This window comes from Podarcis erhardii, assembly GCF_964252035.2.
Source record: "Podarcis erhardii genome assembly, chromosome: 7".
NCBI classification, from domain to species: domain Eukaryota; kingdom Metazoa; phylum Chordata; class Lepidosauria; order Squamata; family Lacertidae; genus Podarcis; species Podarcis erhardii.
In genome coordinates, this window is record NC_138511.1 from 61,861,295 (window position 1) to 61,876,003 (window position 14,709).

Sequence of the window (14,709 nt, forward strand, 5' to 3'; positions counted from 1 at the left end):
TTGCATCGTGTGCCTTAAAAGTCTTCATCATTTGCATGCTTCTCTGTGATTGGGCAGCACAAACTGCAAAGTCCTAGAAGATGCCCAGTGAGAGAACCGCATGTAAATTGCAGCGTTGGTTCTTGTTACTATGTCAGAAGTGTGATGCTCTGGCAGATCAGCTTATGGGCATCAGACGTGCATCTCAGTGGCTTCAGATTAAGGGGGCTGTGATTGCTGAGCTGCTCCCACAGAGAGCAAGATATATAGAGAACAGGGATGAAGACCCGTCTTCAGCCAAAGGGGTGTATCCCTTTTGGACCCCCACCCAGAAGCAAAAGTGATTAGAGCAATGGATGTGTACAGTATGGTAGTTTCTACACCCAACTCACACACCCCTCTCTGTTCTCCATGCAGGAAAGCAAGAGGTCTTATCAGAGTTGAAGGAAATATCCCAGCCAGGCAAAAACATGCAAGGAGGGTACAAAGCAAGGCCAGTGGCTGTTGTGACCTTGGGCGAGTCTTGGGGGACTGCATTTGGCCTCTGGGGCTGAGTTTCTCAACCCCAATACAGAAGGATAAAAGCAGGAGTCTGGTTACATGCTAACCTTGATAGCAATGGGGCAATATAACCACAGCAAATGACATGATGAAATAACTAAAATATTACTTAAATGGTCTCACATTCCATCTTCTTAGTGTAATAATCATGGCGCTATGATTTAAGTGAGTTTTAACTGTGAAACTGTATGTGCTCAAAGAGTTTTTCTATTTTAATCAAGGTGGCGAGCTGCTTTTTGTTGTTGTTTCTTTATGCTTCCTAACTGCTTCTGCTTCTGCATATTTCCACATCAGTTTGTGATTTTATTTTTTATTTTTTAAAAAAAGAAATATCCCCATGGAAATTCATCAGCGTATGATGTGAATTTCTCCTAAACGTACACATTTTTGTATGCAGTTTTGCCTAATTATACATATCTTTGCAAAACATACTTTCCCTAATTTCCCCCCTTATGCTCACTAGTTGTGTTTATGCATACTTTACCTTAGCATATGCATTTTTGTACACACTATTCAGATGGAGAAATGCATTGCAAAATTTGGAGAACTGCAAATTTCAAAGGATAGCTGTGTTTCAGTTCACCTATTTATTTATTTTTTGCAACCTGTGAATCGGGAAAGGCTCATCTTTAAATGTGAGCTGAACTGAATTTCTCCTCCCTCCCTTTATTCTGGCTCAGAGCCATGTATCAGGCTGCCATTGAATTACCTTGAATGGTACCTTTTACCCTCTTCAGTAATGACCTTTAGAAGCGCAAAATCTCTCTTAGACAGTGGCATTTCACATAGTGAACACTTGTCACACCCCTGTTCTCCTTCCAGGAAGCACTGCCTGAACACCCCCACCCTCACATGTTGCTATAGGCTTTATTCTGCCTGCTGATAATTTACTCTGCAATAGTGAGTCCTGACCTGGCTACTGAAGTACAAAGTATGTCTGTCTGGAAAAGCAGTTGACTGGGATAGGAGGAAAAAGGATTACATTGCTCTGCCCAAACAACAGTGTTTGGGAAATGACTTTAGCTCAGTGGTAGAGCATTTGCTTTCCAGGTTCAATTCCTGGCATCCCTAGATAGGGTTGGAACCCCTGTTTGAAACTCTGGAGAGTCACTGCTGGTCAGTGTAGACAATACTGAGTTAGATGGACTAAGTTAGATGCATTTCTGTACACATTACTTGGCTGGAGAACGGTATTGCAAAACTTGAAGAAGTGTGGTTTTCAAATGATGGCTGCATTTTTGTCCTTATTGTTTCAGAAAGTGTGAATTGGGCATTTAATTTCTCCCCCATCCCTTCTGAGATGACAAACCTTGTCCAAAACCCACATGGATTAGGATACTGAGAAATCATTACAAACCTTTCCTCAGATGCAACGGGTTTGCGTGTACATTCACACATACTTGCCATTCACACATACTTGTTACCACCGAGGATGTGGACAGGCTGCTTGGACGAGTGAAACCAACCACCTGTCTCCTTGATCCTTGCCCATCCTGGCTTATAAAAGCTAGCCGGGAAGGACTGGGTGATGGGCTTCGTGGGGTGGTGAATGCTTCCCTCCGTGAGGGAGCCTTCCCAGACCCACTGAAAGAGGCGGTTATCAAACCACTTCTTAAAAAACCATCTTTAGATGCGGCCACGATGGCCAACTATCGCCCAGTCTCAAATCTTCCATTCTTGGGCAAGGTGATTGAGCGAGTGGTTGCTGAACAACTCCAGGCACGCCTGGAAGAAGCGGACCATTTGGATCCCTTCCAGTCGGGATTCAGGCCTCATCATGGGACTGAAACTGCCTTGGTCGCACTGGTTGATGATCTCCGGCGGGCCAGGGACAAAGGTGAGAGCTGTTTCCTGGTTCTGCTGGATCTCTCAGCGGCGTTTGATACCATCGACCATAACATCCTTCTGGACCGTCTTGAGGGGCTGGGAGCTGGGGGCACTGTCATACAGTGGTTCCGCTCCTTCCTCCTGGGCCGTGTTCAGAAAGTGGTGGTGGGGGATGAGTGTTCAGACCCCTGGGCTCTCACTTGTGGGGTGCCTCAGGGTTCTGTCCTCTCCCCCATGCTTTTCAACATCTACATGCAGCCGCTGGGAGAGATCATCAGGGGTTTTGGGCTGGGTGTTCATCAGTATGCGGATGATACCCAGCTCTACCTCTCTTTCAAATCAGAACCAGTGAAGGCGGTGACAGTCCTGTGTGAGTGTCTGGAGGCGGTTGGAGGATGGATGGCGGCTAACAGATTGAGATTGAATCCTGACAAGACAGAAGTACTGTTTCTGGGGGACAGGAGGCGGGCAGGTGTGGAGGACTCCCTGGTCCTGAATGCGGTACCTGTGCCCCTGAAGGACCAGGTGTGCAGCCTGGGAGTCATTTTGGACTCACAGCTGTCCATGGAGGCACAAGTTAAATCCGTGTCCAGGGCAGCTGTGTACCAGCTCCATCTGGTACGCAGGCTGAGACCCTATCTGCCTGTGGACTGCCTCGCCAGAGTGGTGCATGCTCTGGTTATCTCCCGCTTGGACTACTGCAATGCACTCTACGTGGGGCTACCTTTGAAGGTGACCCGGAAACTACAACTAATCCAGAACGCAGCAGCCAGACTGGTGACAGGGAGCGGCCGCCGAGACCATATAACACCGGTCTTGAAAGACCTACATTGGCTCCCAGTACGTTTCCGAGCACAATTCAAAGTGTTGGTGCTGACCTTTAAAGCCCTAAACGGCCTCGGTCCAGTATACCTGAAGGAGCGTCTCCACCCCCATCGTTCTACCCGGACACTGAGGTCCAGCACCGAGGGCCTTCTGGCGGTTCCCTCACTGCGAGAAGTCAAGTTACAGGGAACCAGGCAGAGGGCCTTCTCGGTAGTGGCGCCCTCCCTGTGGAATGCCCTCCCACCAGATGTCAAAGAGAACAACAACTACCAGACTTTTAGAAGACATCTGAAGGCAGCCCTGTTTAGGGATGCTTTTAATGTTTGATGTATCATAGTATTTTAATATTCTTTTGGAAGCCGCCCAGAGTGGCTGGGGAGGCCCAGCCAGATGGGCGGGGTATAAATAATAAATTATTATTATTATTATTATTATTCTATGAAGGGACCAATTCCAGCTTAGATGCTAGTGTTTAGGTCTGATATACATATGATGTTTCTCTTCTTTGGCCTTCCCCATTTTTGGTGACCTCCCTTGTGTGATGGGTTGTGGGTAGACTTCAGCCCTCTTCACTGACCTGTGCTCTGCAAAGATTGCTCTCAGCCTCTTCTTTTATCCTGAATTGGATTAGGAAAGTTAATCAGCCATTTGATGGAGGTCTCAACCCTTCCTGCACTTCAGGATTAAGAACCTACTGCCAGAGCTGTTAGCCACTTCTCTAACATGATAATTGTTTCTTGGCTGCTAATATATCCTGTCCACCCCCCCACCCCCCGCTTCCTTGCAGTGAGAATAGCTCTGTCTTAGGAGAAAGAAAGGCTCCGGAAGATACTGGTATTGCCTGTTGGTACGACTGTGCTCTCTTGATGTCTAAGCCACAGGGAGCCTTTCTTTCACAAGAAGAAAGATAAGAAAGCTCTGATTCACACATGTATGCATGTCCTTTGATGACTGCAATGCACAGAATACCACTGAAGCTTTCTGACATCAACTTAAATGCACTGCTTTTCAATAGAGTTTGTAAAAGCCAGGGCCACACAAGTGGCAGAGTGGGGTGGTGTGATCCTGCAGTGGCAGAATGGACTGTGCCACTTCAGACTTCAGGTAGGGGGCAGGTACCATTGTTAATGGTCTCTTATGTGTTAAAAACCAACCAAACCCAAACTTCATTCAATTGACAAGGAAATTGGGAGGGAAGCTTCTAGTCCAGTGTGCTGTTGCATAACTATTCTACTTGCATGGAGTCCCCACCACCACCTATAGGCTGATGGGGTGTAGTCCAGTATAGAACCTCAGAACTATGCCACTATGTTCAAGATTTTGGGCTCAGTCTTCATATTCAGCAGCATGAGTTGATGTAATGCTGAGGCAACAGAATAAGAAACTGAACTGCATGTGGAAAGGAGATTACCATTTTTGAATACTCCCCATGTTCCCAGTTAATTGAAATAAAGAACATTGAGGAGAGCAATTCTAGCCTAACCCTGTCCCTCCTGTACCTGCTTTCTGTTTGCAAGGAGGGGTTTTTCTCCTTGATGTAGGAAAGCAGTAAAAAAAATATGATTGGCCCACCAGGAGTGATGCAGCTCATTTTACCACCATATTGCTTGCTTGTTTGTTTGAAACATGCCTACATTGCCCTTCAATTAAACAGATCTAGAGTAGTTTTCAATAGGCTCATAAAATACAATGCATTTGCAACAATAAGTAAAACACTTTATTGCAGCAATAAAAAAGCAATTGCAGCAGAAACGTTCTAGGCAGTCTTCAGGGACAGCCCTATGCACAATGCACTGCGGTAGTCTAACCTGGAAGTTACCCAAATGTGGGCAATTGCAGCTGAGCTATCTCCATCCACGAGGGGTTGCAGCTGGCAGAGCAGCCTTAGCTGGTGGAAGGTGCTCCATGACACTGAGGCCTTGTGGGTCATTAATCACAGAGCTGGACTAATGAGCATCCCCAGGCTGTAAATATGATGCTTTAGTGCAAGTGTGATGATTTCCAGAACAGGCTGAGTAACACTCCCCTGGACAAATGAACCGTTCAACAACAGTACTTCTGTTTTGTCAGTACTGAACTTCAGTTTATTCATCCTAATCCACTTCACCACTGCCTCTAGGCGATGATTAAGCACATGGACTACTGAATTTGTAGGCCCACTCTCAGGGGTCATTTGTAAGTGTGTGGTAATCAAAGGTAAAGAAATCAACAGATGTGCAACCCAATCCAAACTTGATATTATTATTTTTTACCCTTTCTTTATGAGGGCAAGAGATGCACTTGTGACCAACTTTGGCTTTGTCCAGTGGAGGACTGAATCTGGAACATGGGGTGTAGAAGGAGGAGACACAGAAACTTGATAAGCTTTAAAGATGAACCAAGTGTAGAACACCATAGCTTACAGAATTTTTCTGGTTCGTGGTTGACTTTCCAGGCCTCTCTGGTTTTCATCCATCTCTGGCCCACTTCTGCACCCTCATAAGGTACTGTTGCCTGGCTGGAATGTGTTCTTGAGTTCTGATAATGCCCCTTGCTTGTCAGGATGGAAAGATTGCTCTGCCCACTTTTGTATCTGGCCCTCCCACCCCGGAAGGTTGCCCATGAGGGGCCATTGGGCTGGAAAAGGTTCCCCATCCCTGGGCTAGAAGCAATATATGAGCTCTTCTGGGTCAAGAAGTCAGTCCTAAGGAATGGGTGTTCTCTTGGTAAGCCCTGGACATCTAAGCCAGGATTTCCCTATAGCAACTGCTGCCATTACTACTTCACCTCCTTTTCTGGGTCCTCACTCTACAGTTAAATGGGAATTTCAGTCCACTGACAAGCCTGTTAAGTTGCTAAGAGAAAGCATCTATTCCATCCTCCATGAAACTTGGGACAAAGATATGTGAGGCTACATTTTCCTTGGTTCCTGAGGAATGCTGTTGGAGTAAATTTATTGTTCAGCAGTGGGCAATGAAACAATTCCAGGTGTCTTCACTGGAGCCAGAGTTTTCACCTTAGTCTTCAAACATCTTAATTCTGGAGCCGCCTTTGTCTCCTGCACCATGGACAAACGGACATTTGGATGCATGGGCTATTTTATACTCAGCCTAAGAATCAAGTGCTCTGCAAAACAGAGCAACAGCAACAAAAACAGTGCTTGTTAGAACTGAAACAATAGTACGCAGATATTCAGATTCGCCCCAGAATTTCATTTGACAAATTTTACGTACAAAATTTTGAACCTGAAACTCACATTTAAACATTGTGTGAAATTTTAAATGAGTCCAATTTTCAGTTAGATTTGTTGGCATCTCTCGATTAGTTTGATTTGGGCAGGTGTCAAACCTCATAAACTGTCACCTCTCAAATACTAAATCCGATTAGACATAGGCCCAGTACACACAAGCATAAATGTCACTTGGTATCTAATCACTCAACAAATCCCTTATGACTCTCGGCTCAATGTCACAAACAAACAAAATTCCCGGCATCCAAATTTTACCCAAGATTCTACGGTTTCAATTCACCTGATCTTGTTTGTGGATCAGCACTGAGGCAGTGCTGTCATTACCAAAGCAGAGGAGCAACATTATGTGCATTGATTAACATATCATTTAAAAAGGAATACTGATGTAATGAGACCATCACATCTGGATTCCTTTCCTGTTGTGATTTAATCAACGTACTTATACATAATTACAGCATCAGAAACAAACCCATCAAGGTCCCTATGTTGCCTGGCGTTTTGATCAATGCACATTTGCTCTCCTCCACCTGGTGGTCTGTCAGTAAGAAAGAAAAATACATTATGCAAACCTGCAGCAAACTGTGCACCTACCAATCCTGAAATTAATTTTAGAAATCATTCTAGTCAAACCAGAAACCCACAGAATGAAAACAAGATGGAATGGGGTGCACTCCCACTCGTCCCTGGCAATTTGCGTTTGAGGTGCTGTGAGGTGATGCTGAAGCTCTGTCTGTGGCATGTGATCTGTGATGTTCATGCATGATACAATCACTGATGTCGCCGCCATCAGAAGATGGAACGTGTTCATTTGCAGCAACTCACAGCGGCAGGCAAATTCCAAAGAAGAGGAGCCCGTTTGGAAGGATTTTAGGGAAACTGTGAGGGTAATAGGGATGCATGTGCTGTGTGGGTCACCACTTGTCAGTGATCTGATTAACACTGTGGAATAATGAGCCAGTGATTTGTACTGCTGTGGTTGAAATCCAGAACACTTGGAAGATATGGATAAATATCCTGTGTATTCCGATGAACCTTGAACCTTTTCCATTGAACCTTGAACCATTAGCACTGTACTGCCTGCTTTTCTGCACTGGCTCAGACCCAGCGCCGTATCAGTGGTACAGGGGTGGGGGTGAATGCTGCGTGTGGGTTCAGCATATTCTTGCCCCTCTCTACATTTCCTCTGTGGCTAATCCCTCCCTGTCACTGTATACTACCCCGCCCATGACAATAGAGTTAATGGGGTGGGGAGGAGGAGACACAATATTTCTCTCACCCGTTTCATTTCTGGAGGGGAAAGAAATCCAGAGACTGCTTCCCACATGCTCGGACTTTTCTTTCTTTCTTTCTTTCTTTCTTTCTTTCTTTCTTTCTTTCTTTCTTTCTTTCCTTTTTTCTCCCTCTCCCCCCCCCTCCAACTTTTGGCTGTGAGGAGAATTGGGTCAGCAAGGTAACCATGGTAATGCTTAAGCAAAGAGAGTCTACAATCCAGCCCCCCTCCCCACCATCTCCCTCTCCCCTTCTCTCTCTCCCTCCCTCCAGAAACCCTTACATTACAGATTAACTAGATTGTCAGCTCCAGCAATGAGATTTGGGGCCTGAATCCCTTCCATTTGGGGGCCACAATTATTCTGATCTATTTCTGGAGGGGAGGTGGAGGGCGGGTTGCTGAGCTGCTTCCGTGACTCCATTTACACTTGGATGCAATATAGGACCCGTCCATCTCTAGGTAAGGAGCATCCTTCTTCCCATCAGCATTGATGTTTATTTTCATTGATGTTGGGCAAATGGGGGGGGGAGGGGGAGGGGTGTAGCATTACTTTTGCAATAACCCTTGGCAGTGTCAATTCTGGGCTGGCAAAGCTGAATTTGTTTAAACAGATACAGTGAGGAATTTGTCCGTCCCCCTCTGCCAAATGACTGGGTCTATGCATTGTGTTTTCCTTGCCACAAAGGAAGATTTCTGTTTGCATTTTGCATGCATGGCTCTTTCAAAGAACAACCAAGCTGGCATCATGAGGCAAGGATGCTAAAAGATGCATTCTTTTGATGTCCTGCCACCTCTTTGCTTCCTAAGGGTCCTGGCAGGGATGACAGGTCATCAGGAATGTGAAATGGATGCATGATTTAAAAGAAATCTCAGAACAGTGTCTGGAGGCACAAATCTCACACACTGAGTTCAGTGGCCCTTACTCCCAGGTAAGTGGATGTATAATTACAACCGGCTCAAGCATCTGTAATCCTGTTAGCTGGTGATTGCCTCACTTCAAACTCCCCCCTCCCCGTTCTCTTGAAATAAGTTTTTCATGATTTTAGGAACCTGGTATCTTTGAGAATGTTTTAATTTGTTAAAAAGTCAGAAGATGAGGGACAGAATGCTTCTGCAAGAGAAAGACAGCAAGAGTTTGGAACTGATTGAGCTTCTCTTGCAAACCTTCCCCTCTTCTTGCTGTTTATTTGGAGAGAAATGATGAGGAAACAAACAGTGATTTGGTTTTGGGATGCTGAAGTGAATGATGGTATTAGCTGTTGTGGGTCTTACAGCAGCCACCCTGTAGCTAAATTAGCAGTGCAACTCTCAGGGTTTCTTTTTTGGAACTATCTTAAAGGCATAAACAGCCTGGGAGAGCTGAGGAAAAGGTAAACCGAAAAGACAGGCTAAGAAAAATAGATGCCTCCTCTTGTGTTCCAAAATGAGCAAAGAAGCACCCACCGTTTCAGTTTTTTGCCTCACCTTCTCTTTCACATGTTGCATTGCCAGTGATCTTACTGGCCTCACTGTGGCATAATGATCTACTTTCTGCACCCACCCTAGTCTGGTCAATCTCAGCAGCAGCAAATAAAGAGCAGGGCGGAAGAGGCAACTGACATGGTCCTTTCTACCTGCTTTTAGAGAAGGCTGCTTTGATTTATGTTTCATTTATGATTAACAACAACAATAATTTGCTTCATTTATGAATCACTCCCAATGAAGCATATCAAATCAATTTCACAATACAATAAAAACATACAAGACAATTTCAAATCCAATGCAGATATCGATTGGGATAAAAATCTCCATTTGCAAGTCTTATTGAAAGAGGAAAGCAAGCCCTTTTACCAACACAAATGTTCCCTCATTTAGCTATCTATGAATACAAGAGGTTTGAAGGATTATTGCACCCCACATCTTTCTGCCAGTCGTGCCTTGCCCTGTCCTGAAGCACAATTTCACTTAACATTGTGGAGTGTTGTCATTATGATAGCAAAAAGAACTGTGGTAATTAGTTGTTCCAACATGTGCTTGGTGTGGGAATTAAGCAGACCAACAGTGCAATTTATTGGATGCCTATCTGGAAGCAAGCCCCGTTGAGTTTCATGGCTCTTACCCCCAGCTAAGTGAATATAGGGTTGTAGTCTAGTGGCCAAACTATAAAAAGGTAAAGGGACCCCTGACCATTAGGCCCAGTCATGACCGACTCTGGGGTTGTGGCACTCATCTCGCTTTATTGGCTGAGGGAGCCGGCATACAGCTTCCGGGTCATGTGGCCAGCATGACTAAGCCACTTCTGGCGAACCAGAGCAGCGCACGGAAACGCCGTTTACCTTCCCACCGGAGTGGTACCTATTTATCTACTTGCACTTTGACGTGCTTTCAAACTGCTAGGTGGGCAGGAACTGGGACCCAGCAACGGGAGCTCACCCCATCGCAAGGATTCGAACCGCTGACCTTCTGATCGGCAAGTCCTAGGCTCTGTGGTTTAACCCACAGTGCCACCTGTGTCCCCTAAACCAGGAGTGGCATTCCAGATGCTGTTGGCCATTAACCAAACTGTATGGGGCTTGTGGGTTTTCTATTTCTATTCAACATCTGGAGGGTCACAGGTTACCCACCTAGACACATCACTTGCAGTTGGTGCCTATCATGTCGCTGCATCCATGTCCCCACTGTTGCTCTGAGTGGGGCTTGGAGATGACTCGCCAGCAGCCCCCCTTCGATACCACCCAAACCTGCGGGCATTGCTCTCCAATCATCCTCAGACTCATCAGATAAGCCTTCTGTAATTTCTCCTGCTCCATGGCCCTGCAGGAGCATGCGACTGCAGAAACAGCTGTGGGCTTCGCTTGCCAACTTTAAGACTTCAGATGACTTTGGTCCTTTGCTGAGACAACATTTTCATTAGCTCAGCCAACAGGGCTTAGCACTCCTTTAACAGAGGTTGGATGGCTATCTGCCATGCATGCTTTAGCTGGGATTCCTGCATTGCAGAGGGTTGGACTAGATGGCTGGTTGGAAAGAGTTGTGCATCACTAGTAGGTTGCTTAAGAGAAAGTTGAAAAGGATTTAACTTGTTAAGAACTGAGGTTGCAACCTTCAACCAGTCATTTGTTAGATTAGTCAACTAAAAAGCTGACCCCAATGAACAAAGCAGCAGGTTTTTTTTTTAAAAAAAGTGGTTAACTGTCTTAACACCAGAATGGGCAAAACCTGTAGGTGGCAGACAACGTTTTAAAGTGGATGTTTCCCCTTCTCTTTCACACATGACTGTAAGTTGGGTGCTGCTGTGACATGTAGAGACAACACTTAAACACAAATAAAAATGTCTTATTTACTCATAGAGGTATTGCTTTATTCATTTGCTAATAAAGTAGAATTAGAAAACCCTTATCAGGTAAGAGTTATGTTAATTGGCTGATGGACCTATTAAGAACTTGAATAAGGAGTGTTAGGATAGCTTCTGTGCTGGTGTTGTATGGCATCATAATGAATTTTCAAAGGATCTACCTCAGAAACCTCAGCAGCCTCCTTTGTAAATCTAAGGAGAGTTAAGTGTCTTTCACTCTATATCTGGGTCTCAGTGTTGCTATAAGTGCATTCAGATGAATCACTAGTGATCCCATTTGGATCAAATTGGGCTCTTAGCACCTCCTTATGCACTCTTCTGGCTGGGGATATGGCTCTCCCATCTTATTCATACTCCCTTCATGACTCCCCTGTAGCTTCTTTAGCTCCACAGTCATGTAGGAACACACAAGTTTGGAATCCACTATGGGCCCTTTAAGGGTTGTAGGCAGCTTTCCTGTGAGAGGTGGGCAGAGTCACTGGAAAAAGAGATCCGGCAGCTTTTTAAAGCCTTCACATAATTCTGGTCCTTTGCTGATAAAACATCTTTCTATAGCCCAGCTAGCAGAGGGTACATAGAACTATCCATGGTCCTGATTGTTGCTCCCTAGAACCTGCCATGACAAAGGCAGTAGTCAACTGACCAGCCTTGACCTTGCTTTTTATACCTGGACTTCTCTCCATGTAACTGTGATCTTAAGGAGCTGGTGTTGTCCCATGGCAGTGGCCTTAGATGGAGGAACTCTAAAATGTCATTTATTCAACCCAATTTGTATCAGCATGTATTCTTTGTCAGGGGTGCTAGCCAAACAAAACAGTACACTGCATTTCCATGGAGCAGAACAAAGTCTGTACCACTTCAGGCAGCAGATGAAGGAATTCACAGGGCATTCAAAACTCTCCCTGTTTTGAATAGCAAATAGGCACTGTTTTTAGGGAGAGAGCAAAACTAGAGCTTTTCTTCCCAGTGTGCTACTTTGCTGATCACAGAGAGTCTTTGCATGAAAGAGCATTCTAAAAAACAAGGATCTCTTTCCTGCTATCAGAAGAGTGGGGACCGTCTTCTTTTGATGTTTTTGTTGACAAGGCCCAAGCAAAGTGGTAAGAGACAATCTTTTCAGGGCCACCAGTATAGGAACATGAGATCTTTGCAGTGCAAGTAGGAAAGGTTTTGCACCAACTCACGAAGTGAGGAGGGAGATGAAAACTCACAAAATGGATTTGCTGCCAATGTGATAAAGTGAAGGCAAAGTTTTTCAAATTGAGCTGTTCTTAACTGGGGGCAGGCAAATTTGAGGTGCTCTTCAGGAGGCTGCAGTAGAAAGCACTTGCTAGCAGCTGAAAAGCCACTTGTGAATATGAGTACCAATGCTTAAAATGTGCTGGGATTATTATTCTTTCTCTGCAGGGAATTCTGGGCACAGTAGTTCTGTGTGTAGGGCCAAGGAATCTATGGTAGAGAATTATCAGCACCCTCATCAAATTCCAGTTCCCAAGATTCTTTGGGAGAAGCCACTGAAGTAGCATGAAACCAACTTTTCCCTCATTGTATGGCTGAATACCTAGGTTTGCTAACATTTTACAGGTAACAGCAGCCAATCACTACAGGAGAAGAGCTTTAGCTCAGTGCTAAAGCAACTGCTTTGCACTGGAGTGATTTCTGACATGGGACAGATAGGACAAATAAGCAAACACTGGCAATTTCTGCTCCTGTTTCAGTTTTAGTCAGAATTCTCTGACGACCCTAGTGAAGTGCACCTAAAATGTAATATGTGAAGTGACCCTGAGAACTTCAATTATATACCATTGAAAGCAGGACGTTACAAAAAGTGTGTGCATACAGTTAAGGATCTCATTATTTTGACTATTACATTACTCTTTAATTTTCACCACTGTGCTAAGTATTGCTTTGCCATTTATGGCTGGCTTGAAGGAAAGGTCCCCTGCCTCGTTCATTTTCAGAGAATAGAAAAGCGACCCGCTAACCCATTTTGTTACTAGGAGCTGGTTAACGCTCTTGAGCAACAGCCAAATCTTTTATTGAAAGGCTGGCAAGAGAGGTCTATTTATCTAATTTTCCTGGGGAACAGCTGATTTGCAGGACTAATTGAGGGCTGGGGTGGCATTGGCAATGATTTAAACTTGCCGCACAATGCCTGTCTAAAACAGAGTCCTGCTCCTTGACAATAGAGATCATTGGCCAACAGCCTATAGCCAGCACTGTCTTTGTTCTGGGCCACAAAGAAAATCTCAATTTCACATCCAAATTCTGAACTGAGAAAAGCCTGATTCTGCAACCTGAATAGATTCTGCAAATCAAATGAAGGGAGTCCCCTGGAGATTGAATACCCTGCCCTTTTAATATTCTGTTCATTCCACCTTGGGGCTTCTTAGATATTGTGGCTGCTCAAGGTTAACTTGCATTGCCAGGGGCTTAAAATATGCAGAATGGAGAGAGAATTCAGTTTCCTATCCAATATCATTGTCCTTCCCTTTGACTCCCCATCCTGCCCCCACTATATGATTGGAACAAAGTCAAGGGGAACCATCCACAAGGGAGTTCTCTTGCAGAAACTTCATTGAACTGGATGGGGAAAGCACATGGACACCATGTTCTTGAACTTCTGCCATTCATGTGCAGGAGCTTTTCCCAGTGAATGGTGCTTTTATTCAGCACCTCTGTTTCTAGATGCGTGAGTAGCCTGGTGTCTCCTGCACACACTGGGAAAACCAAAAACCAAATGTTCAAAGAGCAGTGCAGGGCTGTTTGCAAAAAGGCCTTCAAACAGCTCTGGACTGTGCTTTGAAGTCATGAGAGTTAGGGCTTCAAAGCACAGCATCATCTGATGCAAGATGATTGGCAGGTGGGTGGCTCTGCCTGACAAATTTGACCAGGGGTGGGGAGATAATGATCTGGTCTTGCCAGAAAAGCCTCCCCACCCCTGTGGTATAAAGTAAACTGATAGGTCATGGCTGGGCCTCCAAATTTGACCCAAAAGGCTATTTTGCCCACCCAATAGTCACCTGACATCAGGTGCAGGACAGGTAAAGCTGTGACTGCAAAGGAACAATGGGAGCCTTAAAGTGAGCTCTTCCAGTTGTTCTTTTGCAAGCACAGTTTGGTTCAGAATGTTTAAAACTGGCACAAAATGCAAGCTGTGCTGCTTACAGCAGAGGTTAGATCCACCCAACATCATATGATGCCAGATGACTGACAGGGGATCTGGCCCTCTGGCCAAAAGTGCTTCCCCGCTATGATAAGTAATCTGTAATTCTTTCAGGCAAACAGCAATGTTGGCAAGCACTCTTTCTGGAATCAGATCAGATGAAGGGACAGGGTTCCTATGCAGATAGAAGCAGGCTTAAGGTTCAGTCACTTTAATTTACTTCTGTGATTGGTAGACTGTCAGGGAAAGGGGGGCAGCTACCCCCCTCCACTCCACAAACCTGAGTTGCAAGGGGCATATTCCTCCCAACATTTTCTCTATGCTTTTCAGCAAATGGCTGCCATTCACTTTTATAGACGAGCCTTAGCTCAGTGGTAGAGATCTGTTTTACATGAAGGTCCCAGGTTTAATCCCTGGCATCTCCAGATAGGACAGCGGAAAACATTTCCCTTAAATTCTGGAGACCCGCTGACAGTTAGTGTGGGCAGTACTGCGCTTGTTAGATCAATGGCCTGACT

General features: G+C 45.1%; 1 protein-coding gene across 3 annotated transcripts in view; it reads left to right on the forward strand.

The window, feature by feature from the left end:
• Positions 1 to 14,709, forward strand: part of RIMS3 (regulating synaptic membrane exocytosis 3) — a 63,199-nt gene that overhangs the window by 13,181 nt on the left and 35,309 nt on the right. Inside the window, exon 1 of one of the 3 annotated variants that reach the window (XM_081870427.1) lies at positions 7,898 to 8,150. The exons of the other annotated variants lie outside the window; for them this stretch is intronic. The gene's annotated coding sequence lies outside the window, so the exon portion shown is untranslated. Of the gene's footprint in view, positions 1 to 7,897; positions 8,151 to 14,709 lie in introns of those variants that run through there. 3 annotated transcript variants of the gene reach the window in all.